Below are 24,545 nucleotides of genomic sequence, written 5' to 3'. Positions count from 1 at the left end.
GAGTATACATTACAGGAAAAAATGAAACTTGACCCTTACTTAACACCAGACAAAATTTTTTTTAATGTTTATTTATTTTTGAGACAGAGACAGAGTGCGAGCAGGGGAGGGGCGGAGAGAGAGAAGGGAGACCCAGAATCCACGGCGGGCTCCAGGCTCTGAGCTGTCAGCACAGAGCCTGATGCAGGGCTTGAACCCAAGTCGGACACTTAACCGAAGGAGCCAGCCAGGCATTCCATAAATTTTAACTCAAAATGGATCACAAAACTAAATGTAAAGTTAAATTTCTAGAAGAAAACATAGGAGGAAAAGTTCAGGACCTTGGGGTAGGCAAAGATTTCTTAGCTCACAAAAAGCATGGGCCATAATGAAAAACTTGATGAATTGTGCTCTTTGAAAGTTACTATTAAGGAAATGAGAAGCCAAGCCAGGAATTAGGATAAAGTATTTGCAATACATATATCTGACAAAAGACGTGTATCCAAAATATACAAAGACCTCAAAAAAAAAAAAGGGGGGGGGGAGGCACCTGGGTGGCTCAGTCCGTTGAGCTTCTGACTTTGGCTCAGGTCATGATCTCACGGTCTGTGAGTTTGAGCCCCGCGTCAGGCTCTGTGCTGACCGCTCAGAGCCTGGAGCCTGCTTCAGATTCTGTGTCTCCTTCTCTCTCTCTGACCCTCCCCTGTTCATGCTCTGTCTTAAAAATAAATAAACATTAAAAAAAAAAAAAAAGAACTCAGTAAGACAAACTACATACATTTCCTAAAAGAAGATATACAAATTAGTACATGAAAAGATGTTTAACATCACTCTTCATACAGGAAATGCAAATTAAAACCACAATTAAATATCATTATACACATACTACAATGGCTAAAACTAAAAAGATGGACAGTACCAAGTGTTGACAAGAATGTGGAGAAATTGGATCTTACCGCTGCCAGTGGGAATATGAAATGAGACAGTCACTGTTGGTTTTTGTTTTTTGTTTGTTTGTTTGTTTTAATTTTAGAGAGAGAGAGTATATGCACAAGTAGGGGAGAGGGGGAGAGGGAGAGAGAAAGAGAGAGAGAGAAACAGAATCCTAAGCAGGCTCCATACTCAGAGTGAACCCTGACTCGGGGCTCAATCCCACAGCTCTAGGGTCATAACCTGAGGCGAAATCAAGAGTTGGACACTCAACTGACTGAGCCACCCAGGCGCCTTGGGACAGTCACTTTGAAAAACTGCTTAGCAGTTCTAATAAAGTTATACCTACTTTTGAGCCAATGATTTCATTCTTAAGTATTTACCCACAAGAAATGAAAACATACATCCACAAAGAGACCTGTCCAAGAACTGTCATAGCAGCTTCATTCATACAAGTCCCCAAACTAGAAAGAAAACGTCCATCACTTGGTGAATAGCTAAATTGTGGTTCATCCGTACCATGGAATAGTACTGAGCAATAGAAAGGAACAAACCTCTGATACACACAATGGCATGAATGAATCTCAAAAGCATTAGCCTCAACAAAAGAAGCCAGACACAAAGGAGTACATATTGTGCAATTCCTGTTACATGAAAGTCTAGAACAGGCAAAACTAATCCAGAGTGACAGAATTAGGAGATTAATAGTTGCCTGGGGTTGGGAGTGAGACAGACAGGAGGGTTTAACTACAAAAAGGCATAAGGGGGGGTGGGGAAAGACATGAGGGAAATTTTGTGCGATAGAAATGTTCTTTCTCTATCTTACTTATGGGGACTGTTACACGTGAATATATGTCAAAGCTCATTGAACTGTACCCTTCAAATGGGTGCATTTTATTGTATGTAAATTACACCTTAATAAAGTCAATTGAACACAAAATCCCAGAAACCAAAGAATTTGGTAAGATAACTAGTTATAAAATTAATACAGAAAAGTAAATAGCTAGTTTGCAGATACAATGGAAGATCTCTTTCACGAAAATAATTGAAACTAAATATTTTAATCAGAAGCATGCAGGAAGTTTGTCACAAAAATGGCAAAACCCTACCAAGGATTGTAAGTGAACACTTGAGTAAACAGACTACTGTATTCACTTCCTTGCTGGTCTCTGCTTTTTCCAAAGGGATCTACTCAAACCTAAGTCAGAGCGTAGCATTCTTCTACTCAAAACCTCCAAAGGCTTCTATCTTACTAGGAAAGGAATCCAAAATCTTTTACCCTGATCTAAAAGGGTTGCAAGATGTCTTTTCCTCCTACCTCCATCCCCACCCCCAGCACCAACCTCATTGGTTTTGATGTTTCCCAATGTGCCAGTTCACTTCTGGTGGCCCTTATCTCAGGAACACTCCTCACCTGGATCTTCACATAACTTGTTCCCCAACTTTATGCAAGTCTTTGCTTCAATGTCATGTTATCAGAGGTTATCTTAACAAGCCCATCTGCCGTATGGGGAGGAGTTCTACTGTATCGCTATAGCTCACCATAGCTCAGTGGCTGGTATCAGAGAAACTATGTCCTAGGAGGCATGGTTTAGAAACCAGGGGAAAGGATGCAAAGGGAACATGACGGCTGTCTTCCAATACTGAAGGCCAGTTATGTGGAAGAAGTAGAATTATTCTTTTAGTCGCTCCAATAGACAAGTCCTCTGGACCAATCGCTAGAATGCGCTCCCCTAAAGGGTGGAGACTCTGTTTTGTTCACCCGAGCATCCCTAGTACAGAGCATAATGTCTGGCACACAGGTGTTCAATCAGTGTTTATTGAGTGAACGTTCAGTGTGGTTCTGAAAGCCAAAGTGGACCAAGGATGGGACTAAAGGGAGCCAGAGTTTAGCTCAATGTGAAGAATAGCTTTTGAAAAATGAGAACTTCATGGGATTTGTTGAGCTCAGGTATCCGGATCTAGTGCCTTCATACCTATATGCCAGCAAACTGAGGTGTGGTTAAGTACTAAGCCAATGGTTATCATATTGCTTGTCTCAATCCATTAGTGGGTTTTGAAATCAATTTAGGATTTTAAAGAACACAGAATAGAATTTAAAATATTAGGGCTTATTTCAAGTAGTAAGAATTCTTTCATGAGTTTTTTTGTTTCAGATAGAGAGAGAGAGTACTACGCAGAATCACAAATATGTGTGTACTGGGTCATGATGTAAAATACATTTCCTCCTGCGGGTTTGGTAAAACAAATAGAGAAGTAGTGGATTAAGCTGTTCAACAACAGAATTTGCCCCCTTGCAAAGTAATGAGTTCTATATTTCTGCTGTAGTGGAGGCTGAGTGTCCCTGATTTAGGATGAATGCACTTGGGGAGAGGTGAGACTGCATAATTTCAGGAATTTATATTTTTTCTTTATACTTGTCCACATTTTCTGAAGTGATTATCTATCTTTTTTAAGGCAATTGCAAGTAGTTTTAAATAAAATATATATACAACATATTTGAAAATAGAAATTAGACATTTAAAGGAAATGAGATGATTTCTATACACTTAAATTTAACAACATTTGTTCTGGAATCCAGGGCAAAAACAAACAACAGGGAAAACAAATGATTTATCTAGTGTTCACATCACCCCCCCAGTAAAAATGAGCATTTTTCTGCCACTGACTTCTAGGAGGAATTTGTCACATGAATCCTTATATAAGGACACTAAATGTCATCATACAGAATATTTGGACTAATACAATAAACTTCCTAATTGGTCTCCTTGCCTTTTATCTTTCTCCCTTCAATCCACCCTGAAGTATGTTATCTTTCTGGATTCTGCTGCTTAAAATTCTTTAATAGCTCCTTCCTGCCTGCTGGATAAAATCCCTATTTCTATGAATGGATTTAATACTCTTTGGGACCCAGCTTCTGTCAATCTCGGCATGCTTATCTCCTACCACCTACCTCGCCTCCCATCCTTGAGCTACATGCCAATTCCCAGACACACAGTACCCTTCAGGCCGCCAAGCTTTTGTACATATTGTTCCTGTGCTACAATAAAACCATCCTTCTCAATCTGAGAAGCTCTCATTCCTCCTTCAGAGTCAGCTCAAACAGAGCCTCCCTTGGGGGCTTTCCTGGACTTCCCTGGGCTGATGTTAATTTCAACTTCCTCCACACTCCCTCCAATGTACCTTATACATGTACTTTGTGGCAAGTGCTGGATTGTATTGGTCTATCTTTTTTTTTAATTTTTTTTTAACGTTTATTTATTTTTGAGACAGAGACAGAGCATGAACAGGGGAGGGGCAGAGAGAGAGGGAGACACAGAATCTGAAACAGGCTCCAGGCTCTGAGCTGTCAGCACAGAGCCCGACGCGGGGCTCGAACTCACGGGCCGTGAGATCATGACCTCAGCCGAAGTCGGATGCTTAACCAACCAAGCCACCCAGGCGCCCCTATTGGTCTATCTTAAGGTGCTTCCCTGCTACACTGTAACATCCATATGAGCAGAGATCATGTCTGTGTGTATGCCTGGCCTTAGTTTAATGTTTGTTATGTTGGAGGCATTTGATAAATATTCTCACCAGTGTCCTTACTGAACTAACAAAGATTCTTCACGCGACTTTCCCTATACGTTGCCTCCGAAGTCAAGGACATCTTATAATGAATTTAATGAAAACATTTCAATGCAAACTAAGCTAGTATGTTTTAGTACCTTGTTCTTTGGAATTTTATCTTGACATGGGGCTTAAGCTGATCAGCTATCGCCCTTTTTTGTGTCTCCACTGTATACTCTATATAACTTTGTTGTGACATCCATAACATGGATACACAGATGCTGCAGAGACCAGCAAGGAAGTTAATACAGTTAATACACTAATTTGTGTATCTGTCTTTCCCTGTAAACTCTTTGAAGCCAGGCAGAGTCATATTCATTTTCTTTTCTTTTTAATTTTTTTAAATGTTTATTTATTTTTGAGAGACAGAGCGTGAGTGGGTGAGGGGCAGAGAGAGACAGTGGGAGACCCAGAATCCAAAGCAGGCTCCAGGCTCTGAGCTGTCAGCACAGAGCCCGACACGAGGCTCAAACCCACGAGCTGTAAGACCATGACCTGAGCGGAAGTCAGACACTCAACTGACCGAGCCACCCAGGTGCCCCCTCATTTTCTTTTTTTTTTTAAATCTCTATTTTATGGTACAGCATCTGGTCCATAATCTGTACTCAGTAAAACCTTGTGGTGATAAAATATATCTATCTGTTTCAGTCTAAAATCTAGCATCTGGATAGAACGTTCCAGTAAAGCCAGCAAAAGAACAAGGATACCCACTAATACCACTATTATTTAACACTGTTCTGAAGGTGTTAGCCAAGGCATTTAACTTGAGAAAGAAACTAGAGAAAGGACCACTGGCAAGTAGGAGGTAAAATTATCATTATTTGCAGATATTATTACTGTATACCTGGGAAATACAACAGTCTCAACTGCAAAATGATCAAAAACAAGTAGAAGGGAAAGAGATTATAAAATTAATATTAGAAATCACTAACTTTCATATATACAAAAAGACACCCACATTAGGTAAGAGATATAATGGAATAAAAGACTCCCATTTACAATAGCATCAAAAATACGAAATACTAGGAATAAATTTAACAAGAAGTGCACAAGACTCATAATATGAAGAAAACACAGGGACACAAAAGAAGACTATCGAAAGCCAAGCCTTTCAAATTGGAAGATTCAACATGTTAAGATGTCAGTTCTTCCTAAGACATTTTGTAATAACATGAGCATCATAAAAACACCAGCAGGTTAGTTTGAGATCAATGCAAGTTGATGCTAAAGTTTTATGGAAAAATAAACACACAGGAATAGCTAGTTAAAATTCTGAAAAAAGAAGAACAAAGAGGGGGTACCTGGGTGGCTCAGTTGGTTTAAGCATCCAACTTTAGCTCAGGTCATGATCTCACAGTTTGTGGGTTCAAGCCCCGCATCAGGCTCTGTGCTGACAGCTCAGAACCTGGAGCCTGCTTCAGATTCTGTGTCTCCCTCTCTCTCTGCCCTTGCCCCACTCACGCTCTGTCTCTCTCTCAAAAATAAATAAACATTACAAAAAAAGAATAAAGAGAAGGAGTTAGCACCAACATCTATTCAATTATATTATACTTCCTCGGTAAAGAAAACTGTGGTGAGGGAGATAAAGCAAAAGACCAGTGGAGTATATTTGGAACTCCAGAGTGCCTGGCTGGCTCAGTAGGTAGAGTGTGACTCTGGATCTTGGGGCTGTGACTTCGAGCCCCACATTGGGTGTGGAGATTATTAAAAGAATAAAATCTTTCTTTTTTTAATTTTTTTTTTAACGTTTATTTATTTTTGAGACAGAGAGAGACAGAGCATGAACGGGGGAGGGGCAGAGAGAGAGGGAGACACAGAATCTGAAACAGGCTCCAGGCTCTGAGCTGTCAGCACAGAGCCCGACGTGGGGCTCGAACTCACGGGCCGTGAGATCATGACCTGAGCCGAAGTCGGACGCTTAACCGACCAAGCCACCCAGGCGCCTCAAGAATAAAATCTTTAAAAATTAAAAAAATCCAGACATACACCCTACTTCAGGTGGGAATTTAATAGACGATAAGCCTGTCATAAAAAACAGCAATTTTGGGGCGCCTGGGTGGTGCAGTCGGTTAAGCGTCCCACTTCAGCCAGGTCACGATCTCGTGGTCCGTGAGTTCGAGCCCCGCGTCAGGCTCTGGGCTGATGGCTCGGAGCCTGGAGCCTGTTTCCGATTCTGTGTCTCCCTCTCTCTCTGCCCCTCCCCCGTTCATGCTCTGTCTCTCTCTGTCCCAAAAATAAATAAAAAACGTTGAAAAAAAATTTAAAACTGAGCAATTTAATAAATGGCACTGGGGCAATTTTAGATTTCCAGAAAAAAAAAATTAAAGTGGATTTACAATTCCCATCTCATACAAGGATAAGTTCCATATGGATCAAACATTTAAGTGTGAAAACAAAGCCATAAAAGTTCTAAGAGAAAATATGGAAGACTACACAGTGGGAAGGGCCTCTGACTCAAAATACAAAAGCCATAAACACTGATAAAAAAAAAAAAAATTTTTTTAAGTTTTATTTATTTATTTTGAGAGACAGAGATAGCATGAGTGGGGGAGAGATAAAGAGAGAGGAAGAGAGAGAATCTCAAGCAGGCTCTCTACTGTCAGCACAACGCCCAATGCAGGGATCAAACCCATGAAACCACGAAATCATGACCTGAGCCGAAACTGAGAGTTGGACGCTTAATTGACTGAGCCACCCAGGTGTTCCCCCCCCACCCCCCGCCAAATTTTTTTTTTAAATAAAAGATTGATACATTTGATTACATAAAGATGAAACATGAATAGCAAAAAAAAATCATAATAAAAAAATACCACAAGCAAAGGCATAAGGCATATGACAACATGGTAAAAGAGTCTATCAGAGAAAAGGGTCATCTCAGTACACACCAAGCTTCTAAGAAATTGGCAAGTAAAAGAACAATAACCATGAGACAAAATGAGACAAAGGACAGTCCCCAGGAAAAGAAATATGAATGTCCCTTATCATATGAAAAGTATATTTAACCTTGGTCATAAAATATAAATGCACATTAAAACCACACTGATGTATCATTTTTTCCCCTCTCAAGGCAGCAATCCAATCCAAAAATGTGATAATATTTATAAAAATGTGGGAAAACAGGTACCCTCAATCATTACTGGTGGGAATGTAAATTAGTATGACCCCTTGGAGGTTAGTTTGGCAATAGCTCTCAAAATTACGAATGCGTATCTTTTCTGACCAAGCAATTTCACTTCTGGGGATTTATGCTACGGGGCCACTGGTACATAATCAGAAAGACACACGTATATGGTTATTCACTGAAGAACCAACTGTGACAGTGAAGGGTTAGAAAAATATCCACGAATAAGGGATAGCTATATGGAAAGATGGCTATGACACATAGTTAAGTTTTGTAAAAAGCATAGTTAAGTTATGTATATATGTATACATACACACACACACACACACACACACACACACACACAGGAAAAAAATAAGCAGAGACTCTAAACAGATTAACAAGAAATGCAGAACAGTGGTTGCCAGTTGGAGTGGAAATGGGATCTGGGAGACAGGAAACAAGAATGGGAGGGAGATTTTATATGGTAAGCTTTTAAATATTTTGAGGTTTGAGTATTAAAAATATATTCAAAAATAAAAAATTTTAAAGTCTGTCAAACATATGGGTGAAATATTAAGCATGAGTCTTACATTTAGCCAGATCTAGGTTGTAATTCAAGATTAAGATATTTTGGAAGTTCTCAGAGTTAAGGATATTCTGTGTCTGTACTTAAGTCAAGATGTGTGTGCTAAAAATGAACAAGCGTGGAAAGTCAAGAGGCTGTATTTCTGGGGGAGAGAGAGAAAAAGAACCCAGCCATTTCCAAGTGAAAGAACAGCTACTTTATTGGCAACTGTGGATCTGGTTAATGGCTTGAACACCGTGATGATGGCAGGAATGGGAAGGAAGGAAAAGATGAAAAATTCTTCAATGGGAAATAAATCCACGGGTCTTGATGGCTGATTGAAAAATCCTACTACAAATGTTCACTGCAGCCACCCAGATATTTTGTAACTTATTCAATTTGCCAGATTGTACCAGAGGGTACCACAATTTGTCATTGGCTGTGGAAGGCTAGAAAGCTATAAAGAGAACGTGGGGATTCTTTTAATTTTTTTTTTTAACGTTTATTTATTTTTGAGACAGAGAGAGACAGAGCATGAATGGGGGAGGGTCAGAGAGAGGGAGACACAGAATCTGAAACAGGCTCCAGGCTCTGAGCTGTCAGCACAGAGCCCAACGCGGGGCTCGAACTCACGGACCACGAGATCATGACCGGAGCCGAAGTCAGCTGCTTAACTGACTGAGCCACACAGGTGCCCCGAGAACGTGGGGATTCTTAAAGCCTGGGGGTTTGGTAGTATCACTAACAGAAATTAGGAAGTCAGGAAGAAGAACTTATTTACGGGAAAAGGAATGGCTTTGGTTTTAAGTTCATCATGTTTGAGGTGAATGGGAAATCGGGAAGCGACAGCCATGGGGCCACTGGAAATGCCGATCTGAAGCTCAGGGGGTAAGTCAGACTTGAAGACAGAGAAGTGGAAGATCTCGGCAAACAGGGATGGAGGGGCTCACAGGAAACATGGGCTGAGATGAGAGCCTGGAGGGCTGCCCTCATCTGTGGAGTAAGATGGGGAAGAGAAGCCAGTGTCACAGAGAATTACAGGGAGAATCAGGACGGCATTGCAACCGTGAGCCAAGGTGTGGAGTTTCAAGAAGCAGTGAAGGGGTCAACCCAACGAGAAGTAAAAAGGGCCACAGACAATAATAGCAGAAGCACAATATATTGTCTTCTTTAATCCTCACACACAACAACCCATCAGGTAGGTGGTATTATTCTCCCCACAGAAAAGGGTATTAACCCAGACAGTGACTCCAAAGCTGCGGGATGTAATTTCTGAGCTATACTCCTGCCCAAGTGTCGGGGGAAGAGCTGAGAGATCTGACACTAGCTCTACTACTCAATTGGCTCTGTGTCCGTGGACTCACCTTCACCTTTCTAGGCTTCATTTCCTTCTCTGCAAATTGAGGGGATGGGCCTACATAATCTCCAGCTCTAATATAATATGAATCTTTGATTAAGGCAGAATGGAAGGTATACATACACAAGAGAGGCAATGGATTAAAAATTTAGCAATAAGTGAACAGGGAGACCCGGCCAAGAAAATCAGAATGCTGAATGTTTTATACAGTGACTTTTCAAGCAATAAATCCATCCTCTGACATATAAAATCTATAGTTACGAAATTCTACTTTCTGTCTATATATTTAAGTTAGATACAATATCAAGAATTAAAATTGTTCATACCTGCAAATTTATGAACGCTGCTCTTGAAACCCTGCTAAGTCAATTGAGTGGAGTAAAAAAGGGAAGGTTCCAAGTCAAAAACACTCTGTATATGAAGGTTTGTCCTGTAGAGAGAGCAAATAGCTATTTACAATGTACTTTTACATTATAAGAGACAGAAACATCTGCTAAGGTCCTTAAAAGATACTTATTGAAATAAATTACATGGCAGCCCTTATCAGGTATCACTTTTGAGCACGTAAAAATAGATAATCAGCACAGATGATTAATTAATGGAAATAAATAAATTTGTATTTCTAACGGAAACCTTAATATTCAAATCTGCAAGAAGAGAGCTCTGATATTAAAATGTATTATGGCAAATTGAAAGCAGACACACTTTTTAACTGTGACAATAAAATAAACTTCTTTAGACAACAGCTGTTCGAAGGCAGGCCAGCAGATGTGATACTAAAACAGCAACACATGTCTTATTACCCTTTGCCTCCAAGTGGTCTAATATGATTTGCAAGAAAACCAAACAGAAGAGCTTTAAAGATTCAACTTGAAAAACGCAACATTTCTGGAAAACTGTATGGTTGCGGGAAGTGGGGAAACAAAATATGTTCAGAAAGCCCTACTACAGTCACCAGATCTTTTATAACTTACTCAGTTTGCCATATTATACCAGAGTGTAACACAATTTTTTTTCCTGCCCCTCAGGGTTCCCTGAGTGTACTGTAATTTGTAATATCAGTTGTAACAATGTTATAAAATGTTCAGTTTTTATTCTATTCCAAACCTTTTTCATTACCAAAAAAAAAAAAATTTTTTTTTTAATCGGTTTGATTATGTTTTTCATTGACCATGAAGTTTTGTTAATCAAAGAGAGTGTCAGGCTTGGTGTCCACAGGCAGTGGAAAATGAATTTGATGCTTTCTAAACCAATCAGTTAAGAATTCTTGCCAAAAAATTTTTGCCTAAAGTAATGGAATCACTTTTTAAGGTAATATGTCTTTTTTTTTTCTGATTATAAAGGTATTATATAATTACAGAAAATTTAGAAAATACAGGCCAGTAGAAAGAAGGAAACAAACTGAAATAATTTTTAAATGAATATCCTGAAAACACCACCAGAGAAAGAAGAACCGTTCAAATATATTTAAATTAGTAAAGCGATTGCACGTCAACTACCCACTCATGAGGAGGTCTGAATTCTGGCAACTTAAACCATTCAAAACATTGCTGCCTTGAGGCTTACAAAAATCTTTGAGGAGAAAACTGTAGTTGGGGGAACAAAATTATTAATTTTTGAAAACAACTCCTTCCTACACTAAAAGCTCATCTATCACCCAGCCCAGTGAGCTAGGAGGACACTCAGTAAAGGGACTTCCTGTGAGAGCTTTACTATTTCAACAAAGGTACTTAACAGCACACTAACTAGTACTGGGTCTGTACTGTGGAAAGCAAAAGTTGATTCTGTAGCTTTTAAAGAGCGCTGATTTCCTTTTTTTCTCTTAAAAAAATTTTTTTTAGATTCTTTATGTATTTTTGAGAGAGAGAGAGAGAGAGAGAGAGAGAGAGAGAGAGAGAGAGAAACAGCATGAGCGGGGTAAGGGCAGAAAGAGAGGGAGACACAGAATCGGAGGCAGGCTCCAGGCCCTGAGCTGACAGCACAGAGCCCGATGTGGGGCTTGAACTCACAAACCGTGGGATCACGACCTGAGCCGAAGTTGGACGCTTAACCGACTCAGCCACCTAGGGGCCCCAAAGAGCACTGATTTCTGAATATAGTCTGTGCCCAAAACAGTTTTTACATACGGATAAAATATCGTTTTTAGGGCTAACCACCACGTTCTACCCTAACAGATATATATATATATATACATATGTATATGCCCAACATGGGGCTTGAACTCACAACCCTGATATCAAGAGTCACATGCTTTACCGACTGAGCCACCCAAATGCCCCTACCCTAGCAGATATTAGTTTGTGTATTAACCTTCAGCATCCTTTATTACTTCCTTTTGGTAAATGAAAAAGTACATTTCCCAGACTCCTTTACAGTTGTTTCCCATGTGAAGTAGGGTCCATCCATCAGATGTTCTTCTACGAGATTTGGAAGGCAGAAATGAGGCGGGGACCATCTTTCTGCTGCTTAGGCATTAATGCTGGCAAGCACATTTATGGAAACACTGGATTTTCCTGCAGCAGCCTTCCAGTCTCCAGAGCGTCACTCATGGCTGTTTAGACATAAGTTGGGTGGAGACAACCGTCACCAGTTGGTGGGTGCTGAGGGGCAGTTTGGGGATAGCAATTTCTTGACCCTTGAACTGCAGCTAGCAATGTCATCTGGAACTTAGCAGTGCTGTGGCGGCCTCCTGATGCCCTCCCCTAAGGGACCTGGTTGGCAGTCTGGTTCTGGGAATGATTTCTGCAGGCCCAGCCTGGAGCCCATTCCTCCCGGCCTTTCCAGGGATTTTGTAAGCACTCAATTCCCTTTAGTAAACGAATTAAAACACTGGTGTGGTGTCTTTTTCCTGCAAAAGGGCCCAGATGGCATATTAGGACATCGCTTGCCTCAAAATTTAAGCAGAAGGGTGAGTAGTCTGTCTGTGAGCAGCAGTACTGGGTAGTGTGCTCAGGGGTACAGGCTCTGGAATCAGACTATCCAGGTGCAAATTCTGGCTCTGCCACACACAACTAGATAACACAGGAAGTTAACTTCCTAGAGCCTCAGTTTCTCATTCTATAAAATGGAATAATAATAATAATACCTTCTACAGTTACAGGACAGAGTAAATGAGAAGATCATCTAAGTAAAGTGCTTACAACAGTGCCTGGCTTATAACAAGCCCTTGGCAGATGTTAGCTATGATTATAGTAATAATAATAAAATCACTATTATTAATTACGCAGACCGCTTTAAAACACTTTTTTAACTGAGTTGAAAAGGTAAACAGTTTATAATTTTCCTACCATACATTTTCTTGTGGCCCGTAAAATGCTAACTTATACAAAGGTGGACACAGGAAAAAACGTGACTGAGTCCATCATATTTGTACCCAGAGAAAGTGATCTTCCCCAAACCCCAGGGTACATGAAAATAGCGAAACTCCATTCTCACTGGGCAACTAGTTAAAGCTACTCTAACTAGCTGTTGTAGACCTCGCCCTAAGGAAGAGCTATTCTTTAAAAACCAATTGTTGCCATTTTCCCTTTCAAATGTTACCTCCTTAATTATGCTCTAGGAACCTGGGTGTTTGCTATTCAGATTTTCTTCGGCTTCAGTTACCAGATCATTGACAAACTAAGATATTTGAAGTTACACCGTGGTGATTTCGTATACATATACACTGTGAAAGGATTCCCTCCATCTAGTTAATTAACAAATCTGTCACCTCACATATCTGTCATTGATTTTGGGGGGTGTTGGGGTTTGTTTTTGTTTTTGTTTTTGCTTTTTGGTGAGAACATTTAAGTTCTACTCTCAGAGCAAATTTCAATTAGGCAATACAGTGTTATCAAGTATAGTCACCACATTACACTACAGATCTTCAGACCTTATTCACCTTAGAGCTGAAAGTTCATGCCCTCTTACCAACCTCTCCCTATCTCCTCCACCCTCCAGCCCCTCACAACCACTTTTCTAGTCCATTTGTACAAGTTTCACTTTTTTTTTTTTTTTTTTTTGAGATTCCACATTTAATTGATAACATGTAGGGGCGCCTGGATGGCTCAGTCAGTTGGGCATCTGACTTCAGCTCAGGTCATGATCTCATGGTCCATGAGTTCGAGCCCCGCATCGGCTCTCTGCTCAGAGCTCAGAGCCTAGAGCCTGCTTCCGATTCTGTGTCTCCCTCTCTCTGACCATCCCCCACTCACACTCTGTCTCACTCTCTCTCTCAAAAATAAATAAACATTAAAAAAAAAAACACTTTAAGTGATAACATGTAGCATTAGTCTTTCTCTATCTGGCTTATTTTACTTACCATTAATGCCCTCTGGGTCCATCCATGCTGTTGCAAATGACAGGATTTCTTTCTTTTTCATGGCTGAATGTTATTCCATTTTACGTATCTGTATCAGTATCTATATCTACATTTATATCTCACATCTTCATACCCATACATTTGTTAACACTGAGTTTGTTTTGTCATTTAGATTTTTAAACTTATCACAGAGATTTCATGAGAATAGGATCTATACTCTCCATAAGATTTACAATCTGAAAGTCAAAATTTTAGTGTTTAGGGGCACCTGGGTGGCTCAGTCAGTTAAGCGTCTGACTTCGGCTTAGGTCATGATCTCGCAGTTCGTGGGTTTGAGCCCCACGTCAGGCTCTGTGCTCACAGCTCAGAGCCTGGAGCCTGTTTCGGATTCTGTGTCTCCCTCTCTCTACCCCTCGCCCACTCACACTGTCTCTCTCTCTCTCTCTCTCTCTCTCTCTCTCTCTCAAATAAACATTAAATTTTTTTTTTCTAATTTTAGTGTTTAGGCTTAGGATACTATTTTAATGTACATATTAAGAAAGTCTTAAAAAATAAAAAAAGGCCTTAGATAAAATTATGGCCTTGTTTGGTTTGCTAGTATCTTCTTTTTTTCAGAGAGAGAGAGAGAGAGAGTGTGTGCGAGTGGGGGAGAGGGGCAGAGAGAGAGAATCTTTTTTTTAACATATTTTTTTCAGTGTTTATTTATTTTTGAGAGAGAGAGAGAGAGAGAGAGAGAGAGAGAGAGTGCAAGCAGGGCAGGGGCAGAGAGAGAGGGAGACACAGAAGCTGAAGGAGGCTCCAGGCTCTGAGCTGTCAGCACAGAGCCCCACGCGGGGCTCGAACTCGCGGACTGTGAGATCATGACCTGAGCTGAAGTTGGATGCTTAACCGACTGAGTCCCCCAGGCGCCCCAAAAGACAATCTTAAGTAGGGCCCCATGCTTAGTGTGAAGCCCCACGCAGGGCTTGATGCAGTGCTCACAACACCGCCAGGATCATGACCTGAGCCAAAATCAAGAGTCCCATGCTCAACTGACTGAACCACTCAGGCATCCCCCTCCCCACCTTTTTTTTTTTTTTTTTGGTTTGCTGGTATCTTCTGTTGATGGAAACTACACTGTAGATGTAGATCTTGAAATAAAGCTTCTCCCAAATATCCTGGAACCGTAAAAAACCCTATGTTGCACCTTATCCAACAGAACCAGTGAGACAGAGGGAACTGAAGCAGACACAAAGGTATTTGCTGTACCCTCGATGGTTCAGATGCTGCTGAGATCCAAGGAAGGATTCAACAGCAGTGGAGACTTTCTGAAGGGTTAGGGGAAAAAAAAAAAATGGAAAGAGAGCAACTTCAACCTTTGATTGAATACTTTCACCCTGTTCTGAACTCCACATAGCTCTATATGCTTTCTTCTCTAATTTTCTTAAAGCAAAACTCTTTTATTCTATTTTTATGAGAAGGAAAGATCCTCAAACCGAAAGGATAAATGTATTTATTCAATACATATTTATTGAGCACCAACTCTTTGGCAGTCTCTCCCTGACTCTGGGAATACAAAGATGATGACACATCAAAGGTCAGTGCTCTGGAACACCACACTATCTATGGAGACAGAGAGTCAGAGAAAGAGAGAGACAGTGAGGAAGAAAGAAACTTTTTTTCATGTGTATTTATTTTTGAGAGAGACAGAGACAGAATGTGAGTGGGTTGGGGCAAAGAGAGAGGGAGGCACAGAATCTGAAGCAGGCTCCAGGCTCCGAGCTGTCCGCACAGAGCCCGACACGGGGCTCGAACTCACAGACTGCGAGATCATGACCTGAGCCAAAGTTGGACACTTAACCGACTGAGCCACCCAGGTGCCCCTTAAATTTTTTTTTTAATGTTTGTATTTATTTTTGAGACAGAGCAAGACAGAGCATTGAGCGGGGGAGGGGCAGAGAGAGAGGGAGACCCAGAATCCAAAGCAGGCTCCAGGCTCCCAGCTGTCAGCACAGAGCCCGACGCAGGGCTCTAACTCACAAGCTGTGAGATCATGACCTGAGCCAAAGTCAGACGCTCAACTGACTGAGCCACCCAGGCACCCCAAGAAAGAAACTTTTAAATGAAGTCACAACACAATGGAAAAAATACAGTAAAACCTTGGATTGCGAGTAACTTGTTCTGCCGGTGCTCTGCAAGATGAACAAACATTTCTAATAAATGTTAACTTGATAAGCGAGCGATGTCTTGCAATACAAGCAGTACCTGACGCTGAACATCCACAATCACAACCGAATCAATGGTTCTCATCTCTCTCTTGCGCACTCTCTCTCTCTCACTGTGGGATTGTGGGTGATCATCTCCCATGCTCAGATGATTGGTCTCAGGCCGCAGTGTTTGACAGCAATCAGTGATTTTTCAGAACGTTGGGAGGTGTCCACAACAGGCACTCGTGTATTTTTTGTCACTTCAAAGCACCTATGGACAACAGTCCTCTGCTTTTCCATACAAAAGTAAGCTTAGGAATGCTTTGCTTCATTCTAGGTCAGGCTGCCTGCCGATATAGACCCTCTCCTCTGCTGCCTTATTGCCAGTTACATTAAATACAGTAGATGACAAGAGTTTATTAATACTGTACTGTAGTCAGCATCCGTGTGAGCGTATACAATGGCCCCCATGCAGAAGAAGGGTGAAAAGAAAGGCGGTGAGAAGGAGGTGATTATGGTGGAAGTGAAGAAGGAAATCACTGAGAAGTACGAACGAAGTATGTGAGTGGCCAAAATTGCAAGATTTGATGCCTATGGCTGCATTTCCTCTGCAGAAGAGGAGGAGAAAAAGGAGGAGGAATCCCTCACTTCAAATGAGATTAGGGAGATGTGTAAAACGTGGGAAACGGTGAAAAATTTTGTAGGAAAGCACTACCTGAATAAGGCAGTAGCAGTGGCAGTGATGAATCCGTTTAAAGGCAACGCAATGTCACATTTCTGCGAAATCCTCAAACGGAGGCAAAAGCAAGTGTCACTGGATAGGTTCCTTGTTAAAGGTGCGTGAAAAGAAAAAGATTCCATTGAGCCAATAGATAGCAGTGATTCCGTCAGTGATAGTGAAAGTCGTCCTCCACAATAACCCTCCTCTCTCTTGTCTCTCTCACACCAGCCCTGAAGGTTTTCAGAGGTAAGTGCAGGTTAATTTGTTTATTTTTCTGTATATTTTGTACTTTCTTTATTATTTGGAGGAGGAGTAAAAGTTCATTCATGAAAAAGAGGACACAAAGGACATTCCAGATACAGCACCAAGGGCAAAGGCACAGGCAGGTATTCAACAGCATGCCTTCTTCGGGGATGATAAAAATGTTGCTGTGGCTACAGACTTAAGGCCTGTGGAGGGATAGTGGAAGATAAAAAGAGAAAAGCATGTAAGCACCAGATCCTGAAGCGCCTCCACTTTTGCAGGTTCGGGGCACTTTTGAAGGATTTTAAGAAGAGTGACATGATTATAGGCCTACCAGTGACTGTGTGACTTAGTCAAGCTACTTTACACATCAGTTTCTTCTTTGTAAAATGAGGATATTGACTGTTAAGAGAGGCTCTAAGGAAGTCTGTTAAGAGGATTAAATAAGATAATAGCTAAGATAAATAAGATTCATAGAATAAGAAATAAATTAAGACAAATAGTAACAAGCACATAAAGATATGTTTAACATCATTGGCCATTAGGGAAATGCAAATCAAAATCACAGTGAGATACCACTTCACATCCACTAGGATCGCTACAATACACACACACACACACACACACACACACACACACACACAAGTGTTGGCCAGGATGTGGAGAAATCAGAACCTTCAGACACTAATGTGGGAATGTGAAATCATGCAGCCATTTTGGAAAGCAGTCTGGCAGTTCCTCAAATGATGAAACATAGGGTTACCATGGGACCCTGCAATCCCACGCCTAGGTATGTACCCGAGAGAAATAAAAACATATGTCCCCACAGAAATCTGTATACAAATGTTTATAGCAGCATTATTCAGAATAGCTACAAGGTGGAAACCCAAATGTCCACCAAGGGGAAAATGAAATATGCATACAATGGAATGTTATTCAGCCTTAACAAGGTTTGGAGTATGGGTACATGCTTCCAATAGGGATGAACCTTGAAAACATGGGGTGCCTGGGTGGCTCAGTTGGTTAAGCCTCCGACTTCAGCTCAGGTCATGATCTCACGCTCTGTGGGTTAGTCCTGCATAAGGCTCTGTGCGGACAGCTGGGAGCCTGGAGCCTGCTTTGAATTGTGTCTCCCTCTCTCTCTGCCCCACCCCCGCTCACATTCTGGCTCTCTATCAAAAATAAATAAACATGAATGAATGAATGAATGAATGAATGAATAAGGGGTGCCTGGGGGGCTCTGTCAGTTGAGCATCCCACTTCAGCTAAGGTCATGATCTCATAGTTCTCGTGGAACCAGGCCTTGGGCTCTGTGCTGACGACTCAGAGCCTGGAGCCTGTCTCAGATTGTCTCCCTCCCTCCCTCCCTCCCTCCCTCCCTCTCTCTCTCTCTCTCTCTCTGTCCCTCCCCCCACTCATGCTCCCGTGCGCGCTCTCTCTCTCTCTCTCTCTCAAAAATAAATAAATATAAAAAAAAAGAAAACATTATGCTAAATTAAAGAAGCCAATCACAAAAGACCACCTACTATAGGATTCAATTCCTATGCAAGTCCAGAATGGGAAGATCTAGAAGACAGAGAGTAGATAAGTGGTTGCCTGGGGCTAGGAGGAAGGGTTGTGGGGAGGGGGAGGGACTGAGTGGCCTTAGAGCTAAAGGGTAGAGGGTTTCCTTCTGAGGTGAAGAAAATGTTCTAAAATAGACCGTGGTGGCAGTTGTACATATCTATGAATAGACGAAAAATCGTTGAATTTTACCCTTTAAATAGGTGAATTTTATGGTATACAAATTGAATTTCAATAAAGCTATATTTAAAAATTACTTAATCCAATGACTCCACTCCTAGATATACACCCAAGATAAATACAAACATTTGTCCTCAAAAAAGCTTGTACACAGATGTTCACAGAGGCATTATTCATAATAGCTCAGACATAGAAACAACTCATATGTCCATCAGCTGGTGAATGGATAAGCAGAACATGTCACATCCATACAATAGAACATTATTAAGCCAAGAAAAAGAACAGAAGTACTGATACTTGCTACAACATCGGTGAACCTTAAAACCCTCTAGCCAAGTGAAAGGAGCTAGTCACAAAAGACCATGTATTTTATGATTGTATTTAAATGAAATGTCCAGGGGAGCCTGGGTGGCTCTATCAGCTATCCTTCGGCTGGGGTCATGATCTTGCAGTCTGAGATTGAGCCCCATGTCAGGCTCTGTGCTGACAGCTCAGAGCCTGGAACCTGCTTCGGATTCTGTATCTCCCTCTCTCTACCCCTCCCTCTCTCTCTCTCTCTCTCTCTCTTTCTCTCTCTCTCTCAAAAATAAATAAACGTTAAAAAAAATTCAATAAATGAAACGTCCAGAATGGGCGGATAGGGACAGGCCAGGTTAGTGGTTGTCACAGGACTAGGGAGATACAGCAATGGAGAGTGATGGTTAATGGGTATGAGGTTTCTTTATATTATGGTGAAAATGTTCTGGAATTTGAGGGTGGCAACGGTTGTGCAACTCTATGAATACACTACAAACCGCTGAATTACATACACTTTAAAGGGTGAATTTTATGACCTGTAAGTTATACTTCAATAAAAATAGCTTGCGAGAGAGAGAGAGATAGAGAGAGAGAGAGACTCAAGCAGGCTCTTGAGAGAGAGAGAGACAGAGAGAGAAAGAGTGAGCGCAAGCAGGGGAGAGGGGCAGAGGAAGAGAGGGAATGAGGGAGGGAGGGGGAGAGAGAGAGAGAGAGAGAGAGAGAGAGAGAGAGAGAGAGAGAGAGAGACTCAAGCAGGTTCCACGCTCAGCGCAGAGCCCAACTTGGGACTCAACCCAAGGGCTCAATCCCACTACCCTGGGATCATGACCTGAGCCAAAAGCAAGAGTCTGACGCTCAACTGACTCAGACACCCAGGCACCCCCAAATGGCTAATATTTGAATGTTTACTTGGCACTGTGCTAAACACTATACACTTATTGCAGTCCTCACAACAGCCTCAAGCTGTGATCCATGATGCACACTGTATAAAGAAACTGAGGCATGCGGAAAATTTTTAAAAACTTCCAAGATTGCACAGGATCGAGTGAACAGAGACTGGAATTCTGGCTGACTGACCCTAAACCAACAACCCTGAGTTTTACACTCTTCTGTCCAGGGAGTATGCACAAGACCCAGCCTGCAGCTGGGGCTCAATAAATATCAGGTATTATTGTTACAATGATTCCATTTGTATTACCAGAAGAAAACTTGAGAGGGCATGGAAGAGAAAAGGTGGGAGAGGCAGGCCCAGGGAGACCGACCAATTTAAAAGCTTAACGCAATGGTCAAAGCAAGACATGGTAAAGGGACTACACTAAGACAGGCAGTAGAGACATAGGCAGGAGCAAAAACAGCAACTTTTACAGGACAATAGGAATTGTCCTATAAATTGGGTTCAGTTACAACTTGGTAATAGTTACATCCACAGGACATTAACATAACCTACATTCATAACTGTACTCACATCATTAAGAAAGCTTTAAGTTACTTTCAAAATATGTGATTCAGTCATAGAAATGGGTAATATGTTTCAAATTTTCTTCTCTTGGTAGATTGACCCTATAAATTGAAACAGCAAATTACATTAATTCATGTGGGGCATCCAAAATTCAACTGGAAATATTTTAGATATCTATAAAAGAGATAGAGTTAAATATCATAAAATCCTAAGAATATTAAAGAAATCTAGATTCCCATTCAGTTGAAAGATCGTTAAACAGGTGAATGGAAAAGTCAAATTACATGTTTTAAGAACCAAAGTTCAAATGTCCTTGGAATAGAAGGAAAAAAACACATTTTATGATTGAAGATTTAGGTAACAAGTACAGTGTATTAAGACTGTGGGCTTGGGGCGCCTGGGTGGCGCAGTCGGTTAAGCGTCCGACTTCAACCAGGTCACGATCTCGCGGTCCGGGAGTTCGAGCCCCGCGTCGGGCTCTGGGCTGATGGCTCAGAGCCTGGAGCCTGTTTCCGATTCTGTGTCTCCCTCCCTCTCTGCCCCTCCCCCATTCATGCTCTGTCTCTCTCTGTCCCAAAAAATAAATAAAAACGTTGAAAAAAAAAATTAAAAAAAAAAAAAAGACTGTGGGCTAGAAGACCATCTCTTTTAAGATATATAATCATTAATCTAGAATTTAGTGTGTCCCTCAGGGTCACCAAAATAAATCTCATTAGCCTCCCTAGCAAAAATTCCTGAGTCAAAGAATTTGGGCTAACTAGCATGGTAATTGTATTCTTTGGTGAATGAACATCTTTTAACCCTGGTAAGATTTAGAATGAAGTATTAAAATGTTTAACAAAATCAAAACCATAGCTGGAAAAGTCTCATTGAGAAGTTGGCATTTAAGTCCAAAGGAGGTGAGATAGTCATGTGGTATCTAAGGGAAGAGTGTTCCAGGCAGATGAAGGGCGAAGGCTCTAAGAAGGAGCAGGCAAGGAGGACTGGAGGAACATTAAGGAGGGATGGAGAGAGCAATGAGAAATGGAGTCAGAAAGGAAGGGGAGATCGTGCGGCCAGAAAGACATCACGGGACCAACTTTTACAAGGCCTTGGCTTTTACTATGAGTAAGATGGGGAACCACTGAAAATGGGGAGGCACTGACCAATTCTGAACAAAGAAGTGACAAAAACTTCCCTCGAGAGGATCAAAAACTTACACCAAATCCTTTAAATATAAACATATAATTATATCACTGAAAGGGCTAAACCTATTAAACAGAAACCCAGTTTTATTATAGGAAATAAGACTGAAATTATATAGGATGAATCAAGTATCAAGGGGTCAGAAATTTACATGACCTGGAAAGAGCCCAGGTTTTCAGGATGCCTTCTGCTGACATCTTAGAGTCTAACCTACCCATGCCTATTTGCCCAAGGGCTGGGGGTTAGATTCTCCCTTCGCATTTACCACTGGTGTGGCCAGGGAGATTCCCAGAAATAGATACCTGATCACCGGTTATCAGTGAAGAACTCTTGCTTCAGGGGTTCCACAAACCCACCCATATTTGCAGCTTGGGGAAGATAACCCTAGAGAGGAAGTTTGAGCCTTGGTTCTTCTGCTGAGGATTTTGGAGTTTTTTTTCTGATAAAGATCAATTAAGGTTTTTAGAGCAGGAAAGCAAAGTGACTGACTTGCTTTCCAGAAGACTCTGGAGGTGCCTTTAGGAGGGAATGAAGAACAAGAACAGGAGGCAAGGGCGTTGGGAGGCTGCCATCGTTCACCTTCTGGTTTAACGGTTACATTCTGCACATAACGCATTTCCTCATCTGGAAAGTATAATAACCATCGACCTAACTGGGTTGCTGTTTTATGTGAAATTAAGTGAAATAATTCATATAGGTGAAGGCACTCCATTTACTAAAGTTCCACAAATAGAAACGTTTATTGAGAACAGAATACTGACGTGTGTAGTTAGAAGCCCACTAGGTGGGAATCTACTGCTTCCAAAGACGTCTTAAATGAAAACTAACACAAAATGTTACATATCGATTATATCTTTTTTTTTTTTTTAAGAGAGAACGAAAACCTAACCCTTCTTGGACAGATGTGGAGTCTGCCTAGGAGCACAATCAATGCTAAACAAGCGCATTTGAAGGGGAAGGGGCCAAACCGCTAACTTACAAAAGAGGCAGTCTACACATGGGTAGAAGGTGCGTTTGTGCGGTTCCGTCATAAGCCAATAATTATGGCTCAATATGTGTTAGGTGTAGCAAGTCTGCCTTCGGTTCTGAGCCCGGATCTGTTGCATCACGACATAAAACCAAAGGATGGAAGCTGGAGGAGAAACTCGGACTACTGCCTAGGGAGCCACCTTCCCAAGGAAGCGCCCGGGACGCGGGGGAGCAGCTCCGGGACCCCGGCCCGCCCGCCCCCCGCCGCCCCATTGGGCGGGCCGCCCGTCACTCGCCCCGCAGCCCGAGTCCGGCCGGCCGCCGACCCTCCGGGAGTCCGCGGCGCCCGACGGCTCCACACACGCCGGGCACCGTCCCCGCGCCGCCTTCCCGCCGCCGCCGCCGCCGCCGCCGCCGCCGCCAGGAGGCTCCGCGCGCCTTCCCGCCTTTCCCCGCGCCGCGGTCGGGCCGGGCCCGGGCGGGCGGGCGGCGCGGCGGGCGCGGGCGGCGACGGCGCGGCCATTGTCCCGCAGCCCCTCCCGGGCGCGCAGGAGGGGCTGGCCGGGCGGGGCGGCCGGGCGGCCGCGGAGAAGGGCGGCCTCGGGGTCCCGAGCCGGTGCGCCCCGGCGCCGCCCGCCTCTCCTCGCGGGCCGCCGCCCCGAGGCCGGGGGCCCCCGCCGCCAGCCGCCCGCGCCGCCTTTGTGACCGTCCCCAGCCCCTCGGAACCGGCGCGCCGCCGCCGCCGCTGCGCCCGGGGCTGCAAATGGCGCCCGCCCGCCTCTGCGCCTCCCGCCGCTCTCCCGGCCCGGGGACGTCTGGGGGCGCCGCGCCCGGGCCGCATCCCGCCGCCGCCCGCCCTCCGCCCGCAGCGAGGCTCGCGGCCCGTCCCGGCAGCCCCGACGCCCCGCCCGCCCTCCGCCCGCGCCGCGCGCAGCCACTTACCGCGGGCCGCGGCGCACCGGCGGGTCGCGCGCGCGGGCTCGGGGAGGATTCCTGGTCTTCGGCAGGGGAAATACCCACTTTCGAAGCCGCTCCTTTGCGCCCTAAAACAAGTAGCCCCAACGTGAGAGAAACAAAAGGTATTTGCTGACGTGGGCGTTGGACAGAAACGCCCGAGGGCTGGGGACACAATTAAAGGGGCAACGCACAGATTTCAGGCACCAACCAGCAGCTTCGCCCACTCCCCCTGCCCTAGCCTACACCCCGCTGCACCCTCCAGAGGCTCTGGGGTGCCCAGGTTCCCTGGCAGTTGGCTACAGAACCATTATTTAGGCAGGAGCTTAAATTTTAAAATTGTACTTTACGTTGAGAAAGGCGCCTCCGGAGGGCAGAAGGGCTGGATTTCTAGGATCTGGAGAATTTGGTTTAGGAAAGAGGGAGGGATTTAGGCGTGCCCACAATTACTGTATAAGTACATGTGACATTATTGTACTTAAGTTTAGCAACGTCAAATATAAGCGATTTCCACGGAATTTTACCCTTTATTGAGGCACTCGTTTGGGTCGGGGATAACCTTTTCTAAACCTCTACAGGTCGCAAGCATTTTATTTGATAGAGGAAAACCCAGAGAGTCTGAGATATGAGAAAATCTCTCTTAAGTTCAGAGAAAATATAAAAGTAGTAAAAATAGCAGGTTTTGTGTTTTCCAATACAAAGATTCATTGGACATCAAGACTTTCCGAGGACATATTTATGACCCTAAGTACAAACAGGTTAAATATTTGCTAAAAATCTTAAATCACTGAATTTTCACTGCAACTGCAGAAATATGATTTCTGCAGAAACATGAATTCTGTAGATTAGTTTCTAGTTCCTTATGCTGGGTCAGGTACTGAAAAGCACCATGATGTAATAAAACTGGGGGGGAAATGTCAAAACCTTTAGTTTTTCGATGGCTTC

The 24,545-nt window shown here is 42.8% G+C and overlaps 1 protein-coding gene across 3 annotated transcripts in view; it reads right to left on the bottom strand.

Moving 5' to 3' along the window:
- The window catches only part of ZBTB8A (zinc finger and BTB domain containing 8A), a 68,602-nt gene extending 44,603 nt beyond the window's left edge, over positions 1-23,999 (bottom strand). Inside the window, exons 1-3 of one of the 3 annotated variants that reach the window (XM_053210792.1) lie at positions 23,951-23,999; positions 23,589-23,689; positions 9,870-9,973 (exon numbers count right to left, since the gene is read on the bottom strand). The gene's annotated coding sequence lies outside the window, so the exon portion shown is untranslated. Of the gene's footprint in view, positions 1-9,869; positions 9,974-23,588; positions 23,806-23,950 lie in introns of those variants that run through there. The other 2 variants (XM_027059784.2, XM_027059783.2) reach the window with 2 other exon arrangements.
- Positions 24,000-24,545: the final 546 nt, after the last annotated feature.

The sequence above is a fragment of the Acinonyx jubatus genome, chromosome C1 (genome assembly GCF_027475565.1).
Source record: "Acinonyx jubatus isolate Ajub_Pintada_27869175 chromosome C1, VMU_Ajub_asm_v1.0, whole genome shotgun sequence".
NCBI classification, from domain to species: Eukaryota; Metazoa; Chordata; class Mammalia; order Carnivora; family Felidae; genus Acinonyx; species Acinonyx jubatus.
Note: the sequence above shows the minus strand (reverse complement) of the source record. Positions and strands in the feature narration are given on the sequence as shown.